Here is a 21,078-nt window from a genome sequence, read left to right as displayed (position 1 = left end):
GCAAATTACCCTGCTTTATTATCATTTTCTAAAAGAGCCTGAATAAGGACTAACCATCAAAATTTCTACCATGAGTATTAGGAAAAACTTTCTAAACTTTCTAATACATGAGATATTATATGGAAGCGAGATTTCTTTTCAAAATCATAATCAGATAAATCTTTTTTTTTTCAACGTTTATTTATTGTTGCGACAGAGAGAGACAGAGCATGAACGGGGGAGGGGCAGAGAGAGAGGGAGACACAGAATCGGAAACAGGCTCCAGGCTCTGAGCCATCAGCCCAGAGCCTGACGCGGGGCTCGAACTCACGGACCGCGAGATCGTGACCTGGCTGAAGTCGGACGCTTAACCGACTGCGCCACCCAGGCGCCCCATAATCAGATAAATCTGACTCACCAAGTCACTTTCTCTATTCTTATACTATAGAGACATCCTTGAGGTTAAAGAAGCCCTAAGGAAACCAGTTTTGCTCAAATGCTTATGGGAACAATATAGAAATAAGCTACCAGGGAGTTATTTCAGTGCTAATTGAAACAAATATTGGACGGAAACACACCTAAATGTTATCTCTGCTTGTATCTGGGAGGAAGGAAAATGACTATTCTGTTTTCCCTTCTTTTTCTAATTTTCCTGTTTCTTAGAGATTATTTCTAATGATTCATTTTACAATATAAGCATTGAGAGCATAAAAATAAAAATTTCAACTTCATTAAATGAAATTAAATTGATTGTAAGACTATTATTGAAGAAGCCAAGTAGCAGTTTTATTCTTTGAGGAGATCTTATAACTTGTGTTTGTAGGTACATGTATGTGTAAGTATAAATGTACCCAAATTAATCCCAGCTACATTATACTAATTGCCTAACAAAAGAAGGATAAAATTGCACTTTTCTCCTGTTTTGCTTTATGACACAACACTATCATTCTTTGTGTTCTTCATAAAATGCAGCACTCAAGTACAATGGAAATAGTGTCAAACTGACTGGTATGTGTAGTAAATAATGAAAGTTATCAGTATTCCTGATTTGCTTTCTTTCATTCTAGGGATAAAAGCATCAAGAGGTTGACAAAGATGGTGACATATCAGGCTTCTGAATTCAACTCCTCCCACAGACACACCCAATGGATAGCTACCCATGGAGCAGTTACATCTGAAAGAGATCCAGAAACCAGCTGAACAACTCCTACATTTCGGGTGAGTGAGAAAATGCCCATATAAAAACAGGTAGGAAAGGCTGAAACACTCTCACCATAAGTCTCACCCCCAGAACAGCAACCTACAATCTGGAGGGAACTCCCAACTCCGAACTTCCCCTTTGGAAATAAAGGATTTATTTCAACTTTTAAGACCCCACCTGAGAAATGGGCCCCTAAAACATCTGGCTTTAAAAGCCGGGGGGGGGGGGGGGTTGCTTCCTGGAGATGCAGAAGACTATAGCAAACAAAGAAGCAGTTGTTAACAGGCATAGAGTCACTGGTGGCTATACCCCAGGACCCAGTACAGATACGGCAGGCATAATCCCAATTTCCCCAGTCTTTCCTTGAAAGAGGTCCATCTGCATACTTTGAAAACTGCCACCTGAGGGTCAGTCTTCTAAATTAGTACATACTTAGCATCAGGCCATGATACTCCCTGGGGACAATGAAACCATATACACCTGCCATGCTGTCTCCCTGCAGCCTGCTGCATGTTGCCAGTATCTCCCTGGAAGGAGCTTGTGCACACGTCTGAGCCCTAGTTTTTGCAGGTGCTGCCTAAGAGTTAGGTCTCTGGAACACTTGACTCTCGCTCACAAGTCCCACAGGACCACAGCAATCAAAGAAGCATTTCTTAATTTTTTTTTCAACATTTATTTATTTTTGGGACAGAGAGAGACAGAGCATGAACGGGGGAGGGACAGAGAGAGAGGGAGACACAGAATCAGAAACAGGCTCCAGGCTCTGAGCCATCAGCCCAGAGCCCGACGCAGGGCTCGAACTCCCGGACCGCGAGATCGTGACCTGTCTGAAGTCGGACGCTCAACCGACTGCGCCACCCAGGCGCCCCAAAGAAGCATTTCTTAACAGGCACAGCAGCAGCCATGGCTATACATCAGGGCCCAGTGCAGAAAGGCAAGCAAAAGTGCCTATTCCCTTGTTTCTCACTGGGAGAGGAGTGAGCACATTTGTCCCCAGCTGCTGCCTGAGGATCCAGCTTCCGATCAGCCTTCATCCAGGCACTGAATGGGATCCTCGCTTGGGATACTGTCTGGTCTTGGCACACCCTCAACCACTGAGAGCCACTAAGAACAAAGAAGATGACCTGGACCATCACAAAGCTTTGAGATACAACCAGGAGCTCAGGCCAGGCTGATTGACAAGTTTCATCTCCTACGCGAGTTGGACAGATACATGCAAAAGAATGAAACTGTTGAAAAAAATTAAAAAAACAATGAAAATGGACCCCTATCTTATATTATACCCCCAAATCAACTCAAAATGGATTACAGACTTGAACTTAATCTAAAACCAAAAAACTCCTAGAGGAAAACAGAAGTGGTAACCTCTTTGACATTGGTCTTAGCAAAACAAAACAAAACAAAACAAAACAAAACAAAATTGGAGGTTTGACCCCAAAATCAAAGGTAACAGAAGTAAAAATAAACAGGTGGGACCGCATCAAACTAAAAAGCTTCCACTCATCAAAGTTAACCATCAACAAAATGAAAAGGCAACCTATGGGATAGGAGAACACATTTGCAAGTCACAGAGCCAATTAGGGGTTAATCTATAAACTATACAAGGCATTCCTACAACTCAATAGCAAAATATTAAATAATTAAAAAGCACTCAAAGGACGTAAATAGACTTTTTTTCCAAAGACACGCCCACAGTTACATGAAAAGGTGCTCAACATCACTAATCATCAGGGAAATGCTAATCAAAACCACAAAGAGATATCACCTCACACCTGTTAAAATGTCTATTATCAAAAAAAAAAAAAAAAGATAACAAATGTTGGTGAGGATATGAACAAAAGGAAACTCTTGTAACCTAGTAGAAGGAATGTAAACCGGTGTGGCCACTATAGAAAACAGTATGGAGTTTCCTCTAGAAATTAAAAATAGAATGACCTTAAATCCAGAAATCTCACTTCTTGGTATATATCAAAAAAAGGGTGAAAAATTGTTTTAATGCTTGTTTTTTTGAGAGAAAGAGACAATGTGAGCAGGAGAGGGGAAGAAAGAGACACACACAGAATCTGAAGCAGGCTCTGGGCTCTGAGATGTCAACAAACCCACAAACTATGAGATCATGCCTTGAGCTGAAGTCAGATGCTTAACTGACTGAGCCACCCAGGCACCCCAAAAAAGGGAAATTATTATCTCAAAGAGATATCTGCACTGGCATGTTCATTGTAAAGTTATTCACAGTAGCCAAGCTACAAAAACAGCCAAAGTGCCCATCAATGAGTGAATGTATCTAGAAACTGTGGTATGTAGATTCGATGGAATATTATTTAGTCCTTAAAAAAGAAAATACTGTCATTTACAACAACATGGGAGAGCTTGGAGAGCATTATGTTAAGTGAAACGAGCCAAAGAAAGGCAAACACCAGTTTTACTTACATGTGAACTCTTAAAAAAAAGAGTGGAATTCATAAAAATAGGTTTAAAACGTGGTTGCCATCATATCTAATATATAATGTGACTGTGGTTAACAATATGTTACTGTATAATCTGTATAATTGAAAACTGCTAAGAGGGTAGAACATAAATTTTCTCACCAGTAAAAATAAAATTAAATATATGAGGTGATGGATGTGTTAATTAACTAGATGGGAGGAATCCCTTCACAATATATACTTACATTAAATCATCACTTTGTATTCTTTAAATATCTCATAATTTTATTTGTCAGTTATACCTCAGTAAAGCTAAAAAAATATGCTTGTTGAATGAGGCTATGCATAAATAAGTACTCATATACTGTACCCCAACCCACACACACATTAATTTATTATTTAACCTTCAGGAAGCCAAGGTTAATGTGTCTTATTCATTGTTTTATGCTCAGAGCTTTCCACAGTCCTTAGTATATGGAAAATGCCCGTTAAATATTTTTTGGAATATTGTGGTCTTGGATTATGGTATATTATAAGCTCAAATAAAAATAGGATTTTTATGAAGCATGCAAAAAGTAAAATTCTGTTTGTGTGTCTTTTAAAAATTCACTAACTATCCATCTAAAGTACATGAGAAAAGAGAAACAATTCAAAGCATGTTCTGCCATGTAGTATATCTAAGGGTTTTGGTAACTCCAGGCACCCATTTCCTTGGACAAGTGCTGAGGTGTGAGCTGTATACAAAAGGCATGAAGATGAAATAGATGTTGATAGATGAATGATTGATTAGATAGATTGATAAAATGTTTTTTTACATACTTAATTCTAAGTAGTAATGTGTACATTGAATCTATTGCTCCTAACTTCTGCATAATAGCCCATGTTTTGCGGTTACCATATTTTACCTACCCACCCCACTTATGAGAATCCACATTGCCTCTGTTTCTCCACCAATACAAGTTGTCCTTCCACAGGCATGCTTATTGGTCCTCTTTTACCAATATGTTAGATGCTGCTATTAAGGACTATCATTTTTGGAGCAAATAGTATTGTGTGCTTATCTTGACTGCTTCTGGAATGGCTACACCAGTCTAAACCACCACTACCACAGTGTAACAGTTTCTGTATCCCCACAACCCTAGCAGTATTTGGCAGTATTCAGCTTTTTAATTTTACTAGACTAATATCATAGCTGTAAGTGATATCATAGTGCAGTTTAAAAATCTAGTTTCCCTGATTACTAATAATTTTGAACATCTCTTTAAGCTACTCCTTAGATCTTTAGTGTTCATATTAAATTATCTGTTCCATATCATTTGCCCATTCTCCTAATGAGATTACTGATTTTTGTTGTGAAGTGCATGATTTCTTAGATAGCTGATTTTCTGATTTCATCTTAAACATTGCAAATCTCTTATCCATATATATCCTCTCTTAACTTTGTGTTTTTTTTTCAGTGAATAAAAATCTCTTATTTTGTGTTATCAAATTCAATGTATTTATCTAAGAGTTTATGCTGTTGAAATTTCAGGTTGCTCCCAACTCATAGATCCCAAAAGCATGCTCCTTTTTCATTTATTAATTTTATATTTTTACCTTTCTCATTTAGATCTTCCATTAGATTCTTTCTTGATCTATTAATATCAATCCAGTTCTACTTTTCTTGATGGATAGATCTACTTTTCTAAATATCATCCTAAACAAAGTCACTTTATTATTTTGGTGCTCACTTTATTATGTTATGCTGTAATGAAGAAATCCAGAGTAAGAGATCCTAAAAAGCTTCTAAAGTCTTGGAGAAGAAATTTTATACGAAGGAATGAGATTAAAAATAATACTTGTACTCCTATATAGCAGTATATATGCTAAAAGACATAGGATAAATACTCTCAAATCTTTGGAGAAAAATAACTTACCATGAAAAAAATCAAAATATCAAATGAGTTGAATATAGAATACAGACAATTTCAGATTTATAAGTACTCCGAATATGTACATCACATACATACTTTCTGGGGTGGAATTGGAAAATATGCTCTCCAAAACAAAGAAATTAACCAAAAAGGATAAAAGGCAGAAAATGGAAGAATATCCAATCCAGAAGACTGGCAACTGGAAGCTCTGAGGTGAATCACATCTAGAAAACAACAATTTCAGCTTAAAGCCTGAGACAAGAGGACTCAAACAAATGACAGAGAGAAAGGAAGAAGACAGACTAATCTGTTAAAATTTTATTCTGAAAGTGAAAAGAAGGAATGTATTTTATCTTAAAGCTTAATAGTTAAAAAAACATCTTATGAGTCCACAGGTTGCTTGAAAGATTCTGCTGATACAAATTGAGTTTGCTCTAATATCTTCAGTCAGCCATTGGGCAGCTGAGGGCTGCAAGGTCAAGAATGGTTGGAGGTGGGACCACTTGATTTTGATGTACAAAGTTTCTCGCCCTGAAACAAAACAGGGCTCATCTCATGGCATTGTCAGGGATCCAAGAGTGGAGGTACACATGTCCCAGTGTGTTTTCAAGCCTTTCTTTGTATCACTGTTGTTAAATTCCAGCATAAAAGCTTGTATAGCAAGCTCACAGTAGGTATGAAAAGAAACTTCCAAGGAGTGGGAACAGGGCAAGGTGTAAAAATTGGGTCCAGCAAAACAATAAATCTACCACAAAATGTGCAAGTGGTGCAGAATAGCTTAATCTTCAGCAATTGTAGGTAGAAGTCAGAAGATAATCAAAATTGATAAGTCAGGAAAGAGCAAGATAAGCATTTTATTTAAAGATAAAAAGGAAGTTGCTGGAAAAACACAATAAAAGAGTTAATAGAATTTCCTTCAGAGACAGGTTTTGAGAAATAGAAAGTTTGAGCAGGTGACAATTTTTCATTATTAGATTTTCAGAACTTTGATTTTAAAAAAAATTCTAAAGAATTAATTGCTTAAGTTAAAATATTAATATTATGACTAAATAATATATGTTTAAGATTAGAAATTATGAATAACAAAAGCTATCTCTTTTAAGAAAATACTCATTTGTCTCGAAAGAGCTAGCAAGACAATATTTCAAAAAAAGGACTATGGCATGGTCTTCAAGACAAGTCAGAAAAGCAGCATCTTAAAGAGTGTAATCAATATATCTGAATTATTTAAAAAGAATGTCTATGAAAAATGTCTTTGGAAAAAAAATAGAATTTGTGTCTGAAAAAGATAAAACCAACTAGCATTTTCTATTCTGCTAAAGCCAAAGGGCCAAAAAGTTGGAGTCCATACAATGTAGAGTAGCAAATGACTTGGAGCTCCAGAAAAGAAACAACAATAGAACAAATTATTTAAGCCCCATGATAGTCCTCTATAACATGGAGTGTTCAGTTTAAGACACAGAGATTTCTGTGGATTTCTTTTACTCACCATTATTGATGCTGCCAACATGTTAGTTAGAAGTAACTAAAAGAGTACTATTATTTTTGCCCAAAAATATATTTAAGTAATCTGAATATTTCACATTATGATATTAACCAAGTGTAAGTTAATTGGAATAAGTAAACTTCCTAAAAATATCTAATACTTTGGAAAACAGTGTTATTTTTATTTTTCTGTTCCTAACATTACTCTATGTATCCACATTGCTATTATGTTAAAGCCATACCTAACTACTTAAAATGTATTACAATTATTTGTGTAGATGTGCTTACCCAGTAGGCTCTGTTTTCTTTAAAGGTGGGAACTCTTTTGTTGTGCTCATTTTAGAGTCTCCAGCATTTAGCATAGTGCCTGTCCCACAGTAGATACTAGTGACTGAATAAATTTTTAAAAATTAACTATAATCCATTTAGTAGTGAATGAACTGTAACTTTTGGGAAACCCCTATTAAGCATCTACTGTATATAGGCATTAGTTTTGAGAAGCAGAGAAAAAATCATAATACTTTCCATCAAGCAATTTACACTGTAGGGGAAAGCACCATACATCTATTGAGCAGTTATTACATGGCAAGAAAATGGTGGACATTTACATATATTATCTCATTAAATCTGCACAACTTTTGAAGTCATTATTAATCCTGAGAAGACATACTATTAAAATCAAAATGTAGTATGACAGTCTTTACCTATGCACCCCTCTTTGTGTTTTTCTAAATTTTCAGGAAAAACCTTTTTCTTGTTTTGGCTACAAATCTGGAAGTTTTTCTTCATCCAGAAATACCAGTGTATCAATTACATAGTGGGCCATCATTCCAAAATATCTGACCAATTTTATAGCTCCTTTTTTGTATACAAGTTAGAAGTACTTAACATTTTAATAAATTATGTAATCCTTAATTATGAAAAAATAAGATTAACATGTTATAAACTTGTATAAAATGTTACTCTTCATAAAGGTATACATTATTAACATGAGTAGTAACAACTACCACTTATTAAGTTGATATTTTATAGTGAGGCAGTTGGCCAGGCACCCTACAAACATCATATTTAATCTTCCCAATGATAATATGGAACAGTTTATATTAACTGCATTTTCTTAGATAAGGTAATTGAGTCTCAAATGGATTAATTTTAAGTTCACACATCTAGAAAGAATGATGACTTTTTTATCTGTTCAACTGAAAAAAATCTATGCTTGACCACTATATTATGCTGCCAACTCTACCTGTGTGGGCAACATTAATATTTCTGTCCCCATTTTACACATGAGGACACTGGTACCTTGCAAGATGAAATGCCCCACAGGGAGTAAGTAGAATCTTTGGTTTTCCTTCTAACTCCAGCTTCAGTCTGGTGGGATTAAAGAGTCCACCAGTAAGTAGAAAAGACAAATACACAATTGCTTTCTACATTTTACCTTTCAGAGAACATAAAAAGTGAGAAAACAAGAAAACCGTCATTACTGATCATCACTTTTCTGAACACCTTTTTGGTACTACCCAAGATTTGCTTTGGAGCTCTCTGCAAGCAAGTGTCCTTAACAAAGAGTAGAGAGTAATTACATATAAAGTTAGTATAATGTTTGGAGAAATTTCAGTGGAATTATATATTGTACTCACATACATACTTTTTGAGTCTCCGAGGAGCTTCTTACAACTCTGCAAACCATTTGTTACCAATCACTTTTCTCCATCTGATGAGGGCCTTTCCAGAATCATGAGGTATGAGAAGACTTTGAAATCTAACTTGGCATTAGGGGCCACTTGGAAGCTACTACTAAAATGTTCCTGTTACCTCCGTGGTTCTATTTTTTATTGATTACCACAAGTATTTGTAATATTTCAGATTATCAATACCAAAATAAATGCACAAAAAAATTTTTGTCTTTCTTATAACGTCTTTGGGAATAAAAAGTTTTGAGGGGCACCTGGGTGGCTCACTCGGTTAAGTGTCTGACGCCTGATTTCCACTCAGGTCATGATCTCACTGTTTGTGAGTTTGAGTCCCACATTGGGCTCTGAGCTGACTTTGGAGCCTGCTTGGGACTCTCCCTCTCCCTTGCTCTCTGCCCCTCCCCCACTCACACGTGCTCGCTCACTCTCTCAAAAATGAATAAACTTTAAAAAAAAGGTTTGATAAATGCAATATTCTGCATATTTAAACTGCCTTGCCTCATTATATGTATCAATCAATCTGTCTCTCCCTCTCTCCCTTCCTCCTATTTCTGGTGTTAGCCACCACATAATTAAAACCCAAACTAATTATAGTATTTATACATTAAGGAGTATCATGGAGCTGCTTGTGGCCCACAGATCTGGCCTGGCACAAGGAGAAAGGCAGTGGGCATGTTAGAAATCTAAGCAAGCCAAAATGATCATTAGCAAATCCCTAGTAGGAGTAATTCCCCTGAAGAAATAACAGTTCCTGTTATAGAAGAAAACCTACCCCAGATGGAGGATGACCAGCCAGTCTTCCTTCTGCTTCAGAGATGCTCCTAAAATGGGTCCAGCTTTCAGAGATGTTCAACGTAAGGCTTAGAAGAAATAGCCACAGTCACCAGCTGGAGCAAAAGTGGAACATAGTAGTTGTTAAGAGACTCCCAACTCAAGCAACAAACAAACACGGGTTCTGGTTCCATCACTTAGTTGTTAGGGGGTCTGGGGAACATCCTTATTGTTTATGAGCCTCAGTTTCTTTATATGCAAAGTAACATATATGCAGCAATAATTATTTTTGTATTTGTAAGGATTATTACAGTTAATTTGTAGGAATTAAAGACAATGTATTCAAAGTGCCTAGGACAATGTCTGGCACAAACTAGCCTCTCAAATTACATACTTTTTTAGAATTACAAGGTGTAATTCTACAAGTTCTTAAGGTGGCAGATGGAAGAATGTAAATCACAGTGATGAAGGCACACTAATGTTTAAATGTGAATGGGATTCGGTAATAATCCTTTATAACAGCTGAAAAATGTAGACTGGCCCATGTTCTTCTGTCTACAGTGTACCCTTACAATCCTCTAAAGATAATTTACAAAAGCTCAGTGGAAAAAATAATAATGACTTGAAAGCAAGTAACATCTATAATTGAAAAAAATTAGATAAATTAGGCAATGAGTATGTAATGTATGTAGGGAATAAAGTCTGGAATTAGATCATACTTAACTTGGATAGAACAATAAATCAACTTGTTAACTTAGGGTCTAGGTTACTGAATATTCAGATATATGCTTTTAATATTCATTTTTCCAAATTTGTAAGTAATATCTTTATAATAATTCTTTGATGTTCAACTCAGCTATATCTTTAATCCATAAGTGTTTTAAAGACCATTGAATATGCCCAACTTTGGGCCAAATGGTGAGAAAGGTAGCCAAGTTTCCTATTCACGTTAGGCCTAAATTCCAACCAATAACTTAAGATGGTTTTTCAGCTTATCTCATAAATATTTTCCTACCTTTTTAATTTTTCTTTCATCACAAAAAACATTGTATTCCTATTACTTAAAATGTACAGTGGCCACAAACAACTCTCATTTTTGCTCAGCAATTAACTATAACCTATCAATACATAGTTGCATGTACCAAATATAGTTGACAGTATGGTTGGTTTTTAAAGGAGTTAGACAATATGCTTGATCTTTAAAAGGGTCTGAAGTATTAGTACATGATAGCTGGAGAATTTTTAAGAACATCTCATTTTAATAGTCATAGAGGATTTTTTTAAAGACAGATTTGTTGAAACCCTACGTTATCGGTGCATTCTGCAATGAAAATCTTTCATATAAACATGCACAATATATTACCAACTCATAATATGATTATTGCCTTGAATTGATATTGGCATCCTCTAGAGCCATAAGGAAAATCACATAATATTCTGAATTATTTCTTTCTGAATTGGATATCTATTGAAATTCAGTGAAATAAGAATGGTTAGATGTCTTGCATTATGCATAATGAAAATTTTCACTCTTGAGTCTGTGGTTTGATGGGCTGATGAAACACTTTGTGACAGCTTTGTTTCTTAACTTTGCCTCATAACTAAAGAAAAATGACCAGCCATCTGGTTCACTGACACAAGCAAAATTTCAACTCTTGTTATATCTAGCAATATATGTACACATTATATGTGATTCAGAATTAAGTATTCCCTGAGTTACTACATAGGTCAGAATATTTTACCTCTGTTTTAACAGTATTCTAATATTCTTTATTTTAATGTAAATTGATGCCATGATATGTAATTCCATACAGTTTTATTCAAATCAGTTCAAAGTAGGATCTTTAAGTTAAAAAAACTAAAATACATTCAAGCCAAATATAAAAAGTTTTGCAATCACAGACCTTACAAATGATATTCAAGGGCTTGAAGTTTATTATTAGCCAGGCAGATCAATACTTTAATATATTCATTTTTATTTCAAATAAGTGCAGCTAAAATATAGTTTTCATTTTTTTAAAAAAGTAAAAATTAACCAGAATTATAAAATGATCTCTCAATTATCAAACAGTGCCAATTGGAATCTAATTTTTAAAAAGTAAATTTTCATTTTGCTCTATGATTTCCCTACAATCAAAATATGTGAAATGGAAGGGCATTCCAAAGGAATGTATAAATCGGAAGGGAGATATATTGATTTTCAACTAAAATATAAAAACTATTTTAAAGAGTATTTTGTAGCTCATTATTTTCCTTTTTTCTTCATCTGTCTTTCTGTGCCACTCATCTAGCAGAAACCCAAATCTTAATGAATTCATCTGTTTTCTCACTGAATGCATCTGCACAGCTAAATACTACTCAGCCAGGAAAAGTGTGACTACAAATTATTTAACCTGGTTCCTGGCAATCTTACTATAATTTTCAAATGAATTGACTTCCTTTCTTTGTAAAATGGGGCTATTTCTGGAACCTGCCAGTAATAAGTTGAATGGTAGCACAAATACACTCCCACCATCCACTATCTATAACGCATAAGTATTCAAGTCCAGTAGGCATGTCAGTAGTTTCAGAATTATTAACTTGTAACTCCATGGCAAAGAATCTTATGAACCAAAGGCGTGGTGCTTATGTTCAGCTCTTTTTCCGGTAGTTTTATAGTCTCTACTCATTTCCAAAGCTACTTAGATCAGCACGTTTTGCCTCTACCTGCTCAACGAGGTTATTTCATGCATTTGTAATGTAATTAGATTCCTTTGTTACAGCCTATGTGATGGTTATTTTTATGTATCAACTTGTCTGGACCACAGAATGCCCAGACAGTTAGCCAGCTATTACTCTGAATGTGTCTGTGAAAATCTTTCTGTATGAGATTAACATTTGAATTGATCTACTGAGTAAAGCAGATTGCCCTTCCTAATGCGGGTGATCCTCATCCAATCAACTGAAGACATGAATAGAACAAAAAGACTAAAATATAATTCCTCCTGCCTCCATGCCTGAGCTGAAATATTGGTATTTTCCAGCCTTGTGGACTCAGACCAAAACATGGCTCTTCTTGGATTGCAAGCCTACCGGAACTACAATTCAGCTCTCTTGGGTCTCCAAGTCTCCAGCTTATGACCTGTGTATCTTGAAACTTCTCAGCCTCTATAATCACGTGAGCCAATCCCTTATAATAAGTCTCTTTATATTATATAGATATATCACTATATGATTACTTGCTTACATTAGGATTTACTCTTTGCTCTATAAAAGTCTATGGGCTTTGAGAAATGTGTAGTGTCATGTAAGTCATGTATTCACAATTACGGAATCATACAGGCTATTTAAAGAATTGTTTTAAAAATGTTCCCTGTGCTTTACCTATTCAACCTTCTTTCCTCCCAAACTGCTGGCAACTACTGATCTGTATATCACCTCTATAGTTTTGCCACTTCCCAAATGGCATACCGGTATGTAACTTTTGTTGATTGACTTCTTTCATTTAGAAATATACCTTGAAGATTCATCCATGTTTTTGCACAGCTTGACAGCTAATTTCTTTATATTGCTGAATAGAACCACATTGCTTGGCTTTATCACATTTATTTATCCACTCAGTTATCGAAGACTTCTTGGTTGCATTCATGTTTTGGTGATTATGAATATAGGTTTTATAAACCTTTTTGTGCAAGTTGTTTGTGTAGAAATAAGTTTTCAAGTCAGTTGACTAAATAGATACCAGCATGACTATTGCATTGTATGGTAAGATTATGTTTAGCTTTTTAAGAAACTGTCAAACTGTTTTCCAAAGTAGCTGTACTGGTTTATATTACCAACAGCACTGAATGAAAGTTTTCATTAAGTTTTGGGAAAAGAATATTCCTGTAGATTAAACCATTGAAATACTTTTCATAAGAAACAAAAATATAAATGTTATTATAGATCTCAACCTTAAAAACACAATAGTGCCCTCAGATTAAAATTAGGATTTCATTGAAAGCAACATGTACAGTCAAATCAGCTTATTGAAATACATATATGCATTAGTAATGACTTTTTTCATATTGGGTCATAGCAGAAGATAGGATTGGTTTGGAAAATAAAGTCTTCTAGAGTTAGGGTATAATTTTACCTTTGTATAGATTCATTTTCTTTTAAACATCCAAATTTGCCTCTGTTTAGTTGTTACCTCATTTGAGATACTGAATCTTGTTCCCTCTTTTAATGGGCTTACATTTCTGGTGCTGTAGTATGTCCTTTTTATAACAGATCAAGGAGGAAGAAATGCTCAGCCTGCAATACATTTTCAAATCAGTTTTCTATTTCTGGACAAGATAAAATAGTCACTGTTTAATTTGGGTATCATTATCATTTTTAAAAATTTTTTTAAATCTTTATTTTGAGAGAGAGACACAGTGTGAGGAGAGGAGGAGCTGAGGGGAGGAAGACACAGAATCAGAAGCAGGCTCTAGGCCCTGAGCTGTCAGCACAGAGCCCGATGCAGGGCTCAAACCCATGAACCGTGAGATCATGACCTGAGCTGAAGTCAGACACTTAACCAACTGAACCACCCAGGAGCCTCTGGGTATCATTATCTTAATCCTTTACTGTCAAGATTTAAACGTGATCCATTATTAATATTAACGTGACAGAAATTACTAAAATTAATTCAATATATTTTTAATATTTAGCATAGTATTGACATACCGATTTATAGAAATCTGTATATGTGCTGATAATAACCAGAATATATAGCCAATACACCATCCATATTTCTCCCATGTAAAAACTGGACATTTTCATGATTATACATAATGTTTATGATTTCAACCCTAGTTTGAACTCCTGAATGTAGGTCATCTAACTGAATTATTCCTCATTAATATAGGTATTTATTTGTTTGTTTGTTTGTTTATAGTGTTGAAGTTTGAATCTAAGTAATGCTAACTGGAGATAATGTGAAGGAACCATAGTATATAATTTTCTAAGAAAAAAATAGCAAAAGAATTTGTTTCAAATGTACCGATTTATTATTCTGCTTCCATTAAAGTATGATTAAAAGTATAGATCTTGGGGCACCCGGTGGCTCAGTGGGTTAAGCGTTCAACTCTTGATCTCGGCTCAGGTCATGATCTCATGGTTCATGAGTTTGAGCCCCACATTGGGCTCTGTGCTGATGATTTGGAGCCTGCTTGGGATTCTGTCTCTCCCTCTATCTCTGTCCCTCCCTAGATCATATTCTCTCTCTCTCTCTCTTTCTCTCTCTCTCTCTCTCTCCCCTCCTCTCTCTCTCTCTCTCTCTCTCTTAAATAAATTTTAAAAAGTATAAATCTTCCTCAACTTATGATGGACCTACACTCCAATAAACCCGTCACCTGTTGAAAATATTGTAGGTGCAAAATGCATTTAAGACACTTAACCTATTGAACATTGTAGCTTAGCCTAACCTATCTTAAATGTGTTCAAAACTCTTACATTAGCCTACAGTTGGGCACAACCATCAAAGCCTATTTTACAATGAAGCATTGAATTTCTCATGTAATTTATTGAATACTTACGGAAAGTGAAGAACAAAATGGTTTTAACTATATAGATTGTTTACCTTCATGATGGCCTGACTGACTGGGGGCTGTAGCTCACTGCCACTGCCCAGCATCAGGAAAGAGTATTAGACCATATATCGCTAGTTCAGGAAAATATCAAAAATCCATGTACAATTTCTACCCAATGTGTATCACTTTCACACCATGGAAAGTCAAAAAAAGTGTAAATTGAACCATCATAAGTCAAAGACTATCTGTAACTCATTCTACTCTTCTGACTTGTTTAATGAATAAATACTGGAAAGCATCCAAAACATTGGGTGCTGCAGAAAAAGTATGATATAAGATATAGAAAAAAAAATTTGCTCATTTTGTTTAATGGTACTCAAATGGATATGAACTATTACTACAATAAAAAATTAGGGAAGAGGAAATGAGGTATAAGTTTAATTATACATGATTATACATGAAATATAAATCATTACTTTACTGTATATATTTTAACATATATTAAAAACTTATAATGTCCCGTACATTATTATAGATACTATTTTATATAGTACCTGGAACATACATTATTATTACATATAATTGCATTTTCTCTTCATAGCATTCTGTGCAATGGATGCCATGGTGCATTGCCTGGATCTCTTGATATATAGTATGGAAAGTTTGCTTCATTGAGTCTGTATTTTTTTAATGTTTGTTTATTATTTTGAGAGAGAGAGAGAGAGAGGCTGAGTGTGAGTGGGGGCAGAGTCAGAGAGAGAGGGAGACACAGAATCTGAAGCAGGCTCCAGGCTCTGAGCTGTCAGTATAGAGCCCAACACGGTGCTTGAACCCACAGACCACAAGATCATGACCTGAGCCAAAGTTGGCTACTTAACCAACTGAGCCACCCAGGTGCCCCTTGAGTCTGTCTTTATATGAGAAATCAGAAATGGTAATGAAAATATGATTTCTAAAGGTTAGAATTTTTTTTCAGGTTTGAGGCATGATGTTATTCATTTGTATGACGAGTATTTATTGAGTACCTACTATGTACTAGCCCTCTTTTATGGCCCAACACGTAAAAATCTGCATTCAAGCAGCTTTACATTCTAGTTATGTAGTGGGTTTGGTGTTTAAGGGCTTTGGGAAGTAAAAAAGTAACAAATGTCAGGTTCCTTTATTATTAATACACAAGTATTTCTTCTTCCTTTTGTCAAAAGGAAGTGGATACTATCTTCCCTCAAGCTTAGAACATGTAAGCTTTTAAAAATGGGTGTGTGGGGCGCCTGGGTGGCGCAGTCGGTTAAGCGTCCGACTTCAGCCAGGTCACGATCTCACAGTCCGTGAGTTCGAGCCCCGCGTCAGGCTCTGGGCTGATGGCTCGGAGCCTGGAGCCTGTTTCCGATTCTGTGTCTCCCTCTCTCTCTGCCCCTCCCCCGTTCATGCTCTGTCTCTCTCTGTCCCAAAAATAAATAAACGTTGAAAAAAAAAATTAAAAAAAAATGGGTGTGTATTTACCTTAACTCACAAGAAAAAAGAGCAAATTGCTTGTAAAATTTTAAGTTATTACCAATGACTAAAGCTAGAATAGTCTGGAAATTTCCCAAGGAAGAAATTATGAAATTAAGAGCTAATACTTCATTTGAAAGTAAGTTTATTTCAAAGAGGACAAGATTAAGGAAACATGCCTTTTCAAATTGATAAGCTTTCACCCATTGATATAAAAGTATTCAAGTTGTACAGTAAAGACCATCAAACCCTAACATATATTTTATTGTTAAACAGAGAAATATCAATTAACAATTTGACTACCTGAACCAATTGGGCAAAGTACCAATAGTATATAAAATGCTTTTGTATGAATTAGGAAAAGTTGCCATCTCTGGGTAGATAAATTACCAAAGAGCATCCCTTTCTCATATTTATCCAATATCAAGTCAGGATTCATGGAGAGAATTCAACCCCCATGTGCTCTTGCTTCAGGGACCTTTGTTCAAGGAACCACCTGACAAAAACCTGTGCCACAGCCCTGATTACTGTCACTGCCAGAGAAGAAAACAAAGAGTTCAATAAAGCATCATCTGAAACATACCAAATTAAAGTTATCCATAGTGAAACAGACATGTAGTTGTAAAAATCCAATCATTCTACAAAGATGAAATAATTTCATAGTTTTTTAGATAAAGAATGTGGTGGCAGGGTGCTTCTGGATGAAGAAATACAAGAGGTCCACTATGCTTACAGCCCAAATGTTCTTTCATAGAATAAGTGACAGATGTCAGAATCCTTTATGATTAACACATATATGCCCTTTTGGTCCCCACCAAAAGCCTCTAGATGTTTAGTTTTTCTTTGGCACCCTGACCACAGAGAGCACCTTGTGTTAGCATATCTTTTTTCCTTAACATTATAAAGAAAATATATTCAGATGATAATGTGATATTCACGCAGGTAAGTCTAAGAAAAAATGTTGAAAGAAAGTAGGATGCACTCAGTATTCTAGAAATTGTTTAGGATTCATGTTTTTCTCACAGGTTAGTATTGATACATCATGCATGCAGCATTTCATAAATAATGATGCCCAGAAGCTAGGGAGCATCATGAATACTTAGCTTGTAATAGAAAGTCTGTTGGTTTGCCTATCGTCTGCCTGTCTGTCTGTCTGTGTATGTGTTTGAGAGTGAATTGTTTCTAAAATTAACAGCAAAATGAAATGATGGCCAGGAGAAAGATTGAGAGACATACTTACTTTTATTTTTTCTTTTCTTTTATTTTTTAATTCTAAACTATACCTGCCTTGATTTTCCCTTTGAAATGAGAATAGAAATCACCATATTCTGCAATCCCTCCCTGTTGCACTTTGGCTTCCCTTCAAGCAGATGCCGAAGTGGAGTTTGAAGCCATCTTTGTCCACTCTAGCAAAGATTCCATATGTGGCACAGCCACTGAAATATGTGGCTATTACTTAGTTGAGTTTGTGGTAGTCTACACTTACTTTCCAGGGTCTATTCTGTTTCTTCAGGGGACATTCTGGTGAATTAAACCTGGATATGATGGGGACAATCATCATTAAATTCTTTAGCTCCTCAAAAGTAGCCCCCCCGCCAGGGGCTAATCCCACCTACTACTCCCACTCCCTATACTTCCCACCCCTGGGTGCAGTATTATTTTTTATTTGTTATCTGTGTTTGTGTGAATTTTGGAGGCTTCCACTTAGGCTCCCTCATTATAATAATTATTACCTTAGAGTCTTAGGAACCAATAGAGGGGGTGTGCTATCCACTGCAAAGTATGTATCCTAATTGTGCATTTGAGGACAGAGGGGATGACAATTAGATAGGAGATTATACACTTGGAGACTGAAGAGGTTATAACCTGGTGTGTGAATAGACCTATTGGATCCACTGTAAGCCAGAACTTTCTAAAGTTCATTCATCACCTGCACCTTATATGCCCTCACTCTAACAGGAATGTCATGATGTTGCTTCAGCTCTCCAAATATCAAATATTAAGGCAGACTCTATTTACTACAATCCTTAAAATGTTTAGCTATTCTCTTTCCCCCATACAACTATTAGCTGATAAAATGCCATAGGTTCCTTTGAGGAACACTGGGAAAGACATCACTATGTATGGTTGCCATGGCATTGCAGAGTCCTTTCCCCCAGGGACAGGACATCTTTGTCAATGAGAGCTAACCCAGGGTTGGATACTGGCCTAGGGAGTTTGATCTTATTTTTGGGAGACAATCCTCAACCTCCCAGCAATCTATCCTGGATTTCTTCTGCTAATACAAGCTAAGTAAGACCCTTACAGCTGCCCATCTAGTCTGTTGTAGGGAAGCTACATTCTGTTAACCATTTTCAGAACTTTTTGAATATCAGCCCCTCAGCTGCCACTTTACCCCCAATGCTCATTACAATTCCTATGGACCCCTGGCTTTTGGCAGTTAAGTCCCAATTCTTGTTTTCCACTGTTACAGAGGCCTGTCCTTTCCATTCTCTCAGTGATCCAAGTTCGGGTCAGAGCCTGTCCTGCCACCAGCCCACATCTAAAGAAGAGAGCCACTACTGCCCAAGTGTAGTGAGGCTTGTGTCTGTTGCATCAGCAAATTCTTTTACACAGTCTTGGTAAATTCTGTGTCCTCTTTGTCTTCTCATGAAATATAATAATCTGGAAGTTCTTATGGACACACACAGTGTGTCTCTCCCAACACATTCACTTCCCCAAGGCCTTTAATTCCTACGTCTACTTTCCTCCATGCCAATCCCTTTCTCTACTTTCCTCCATGACATTGCAACTTTCCAAGTGTTGGCATTTGCTTATTGCATGCTGTAGCCACTGTGCTAGTAGCAATGTACATGATCTTGGGTTCTTGCCAGAGTGTTATATTATGTATGTCAGGAGAATGCTTTCAAGGCAATAAACTATTTTCTATCCAAATTTATCTTTCAACCACTTTGATCTAGCAACTTCAAATCCAGCCCCACATGTATTCTTCCAGCTCCTGCTGGTACATGCTGGCTATTTCTCACAGATACTCTGGTATATACAGTCCCTCTGCCCCCTCATCAGGATCATCACCTCCCCAGCTGGGTGATGCTGCAACTTAACCCCAGCTGTAGGACATAGTCAGGAGGGGAGATGGGGTGTATCTTGAAGACAGCATATATTGCCTTGGGAGGGAAGGAAGCATTGTCTTCCTAAAGGGAGGGTAGAGGAAGTTATGTGATCAGTTGTTGAGGTATTCAATTAGGACAATTATCCAAACAAAATGTCAATCAAACCATTATTCATTTACCACAACAGTGCAAACAGGAGGCAAAAAGGAGTGCCAGCTCTCCGGTGTTCTCTTTTCCCCCTATAAATCAGTACTAGATGAAGTCAGATAGATACAAGCAGCCTGGGGTAATCACTTTACTGCCAAGGAGTCCTGAATGAAAGGTTCCAGTCTTTTTATGGACTGATGGACTGGCTAGAAAGGGAAAGTTATTCATCAAAGTGAGAAAAGTACTTCAGCCAAGACCCCCAATAAGGAAGTCTCAGTAGGGGCACCTCTACTAGGAATACAGATATGCATATGAATGTGGCTACCCCAGAAGTGCATGAATTCTCAGCTGCAGCTCCCTCCAGAAAATTGCAATGTGCTAGTTGTGCACCAGATCTGACGTGGGGAGAGCAGCTTCTCTTCTCCCCACGAGACCTGCCAAGAAAAGCCTTATAATTGCCTGGGGTTAGGCCTAAAAAATCTTACCTAGAATTTTGGCCTTGAGATAAACTCCTCAACTTTATCTCTTGATCCTTTATGCTACTTGAAAGAGTAGCATAGGCTACCCTGACAAGGACTCAAATGATTTGAACACCGAGGGGCTATGACCGTAACAGGTTAATCTATCCGAGGCAACAGCAGACCAGAGCCACAGTCAAAATCACCCCAAGCAGGATGATCAAGCCTACCAGGAGTAATGAACACAGTCATGGGCCTCAACCATTTCCAAACCAGAAAAAGATGCCTCATATCCCATTAGGGTCTACTCTAGAGATCCAGGAAGCCTCCCACTAAGCCTCGTAATGTACTGTTCTACTTTGTCAGTTTCCTCGATTCAGGTGCAGCACAAGACTTTGGCAGTGGCACACTTCTTCCTTGCTGGCCAACAAGAGGTAGAGGCTTGTGCGATTGTCCAGCACTACCAAGGCCAACGCACATAGGCTCCTCCAAAGCTGAGGTGGTATCACTAATGACCTCAGCCACGGTCATGGACAGGCTTCACATAACTCTTCTAATTGGATGACCAGACAGTGAAAGAATAACTACATCTATGCATAGCAGGAGCACCATTGTAAACAAAATGGCCCCAATAATGGATCCCATGCCCCCTCCTCCAGATGTTTCATTTGCCACAATCTTTGACAGGAGTGAGTTGACAGAAGTGACAAGAATTTTGTTCTGCAGTATCAGAGTTCAAATGCAGCAATACATCAAATCCAGATAATAAGGTTGCTGTACCCAGGGTACCAGAAAGGTACATGATTAAAGAAATGCCCATTTGTGATATTCAGGAGTACAGCAATCAGATGTTTTTATCTGTAGGA

The 21,078-nt window shown here is 36.7% G+C and overlaps 2 long non-coding RNA genes across 5 annotated transcripts in view; one reads left to right on the top strand and one right to left on the bottom strand.

Annotated features, from left to right (window-relative positions):
* The window catches only part of LOC121039407 (uncharacterized), a 78,842-nt gene that overhangs the window by 4,687 nt on the left and 53,077 nt on the right, over window positions 1–21,078 (top strand). Inside the window, exons 2-3 of the long non-coding RNA XR_005794749.1 lie at window positions 1,047–1,197; window positions 12,493–12,626. This is a non-coding gene — a long non-coding RNA (uncharacterized LOC121039407). The remainder of the gene's footprint in view (window positions 1–1,046; window positions 1,198–12,492; window positions 12,627–21,078) is intronic.
* LOC121039405 (uncharacterized) overlaps window positions 2,055–21,078 on the bottom strand; it is a 106,719-nt gene continuing 87,695 nt past the window's right edge. For 3 of the 4 annotated variants that reach the window (XR_005794746.1, XR_005794747.1, XR_005794744.1), the window contains 2 exons: window positions 9,471–9,585; window positions 2,055–2,409 (listed from right to left, as the gene is read on the bottom strand). This is a non-coding gene — a long non-coding RNA (uncharacterized LOC121039405). The remainder of the gene's footprint in view (window positions 2,410–9,470; window positions 9,586–21,078) is intronic. The other variant, XR_005794745.1, reaches the window with a different exon arrangement.

Source organism: Herpailurus yagouaroundi, unplaced genomic scaffold (assembly GCF_014898765.1).
Source record: "Herpailurus yagouaroundi ecotype Mexico unplaced genomic scaffold, PumYag 180, whole genome shotgun sequence".
Lineage (NCBI taxonomy): Eukaryota > Metazoa > Chordata > Mammalia > Carnivora > Felidae > Herpailurus > Herpailurus yagouaroundi.
This window is presented reverse-complemented; position numbering and strand designations above follow the sequence as displayed.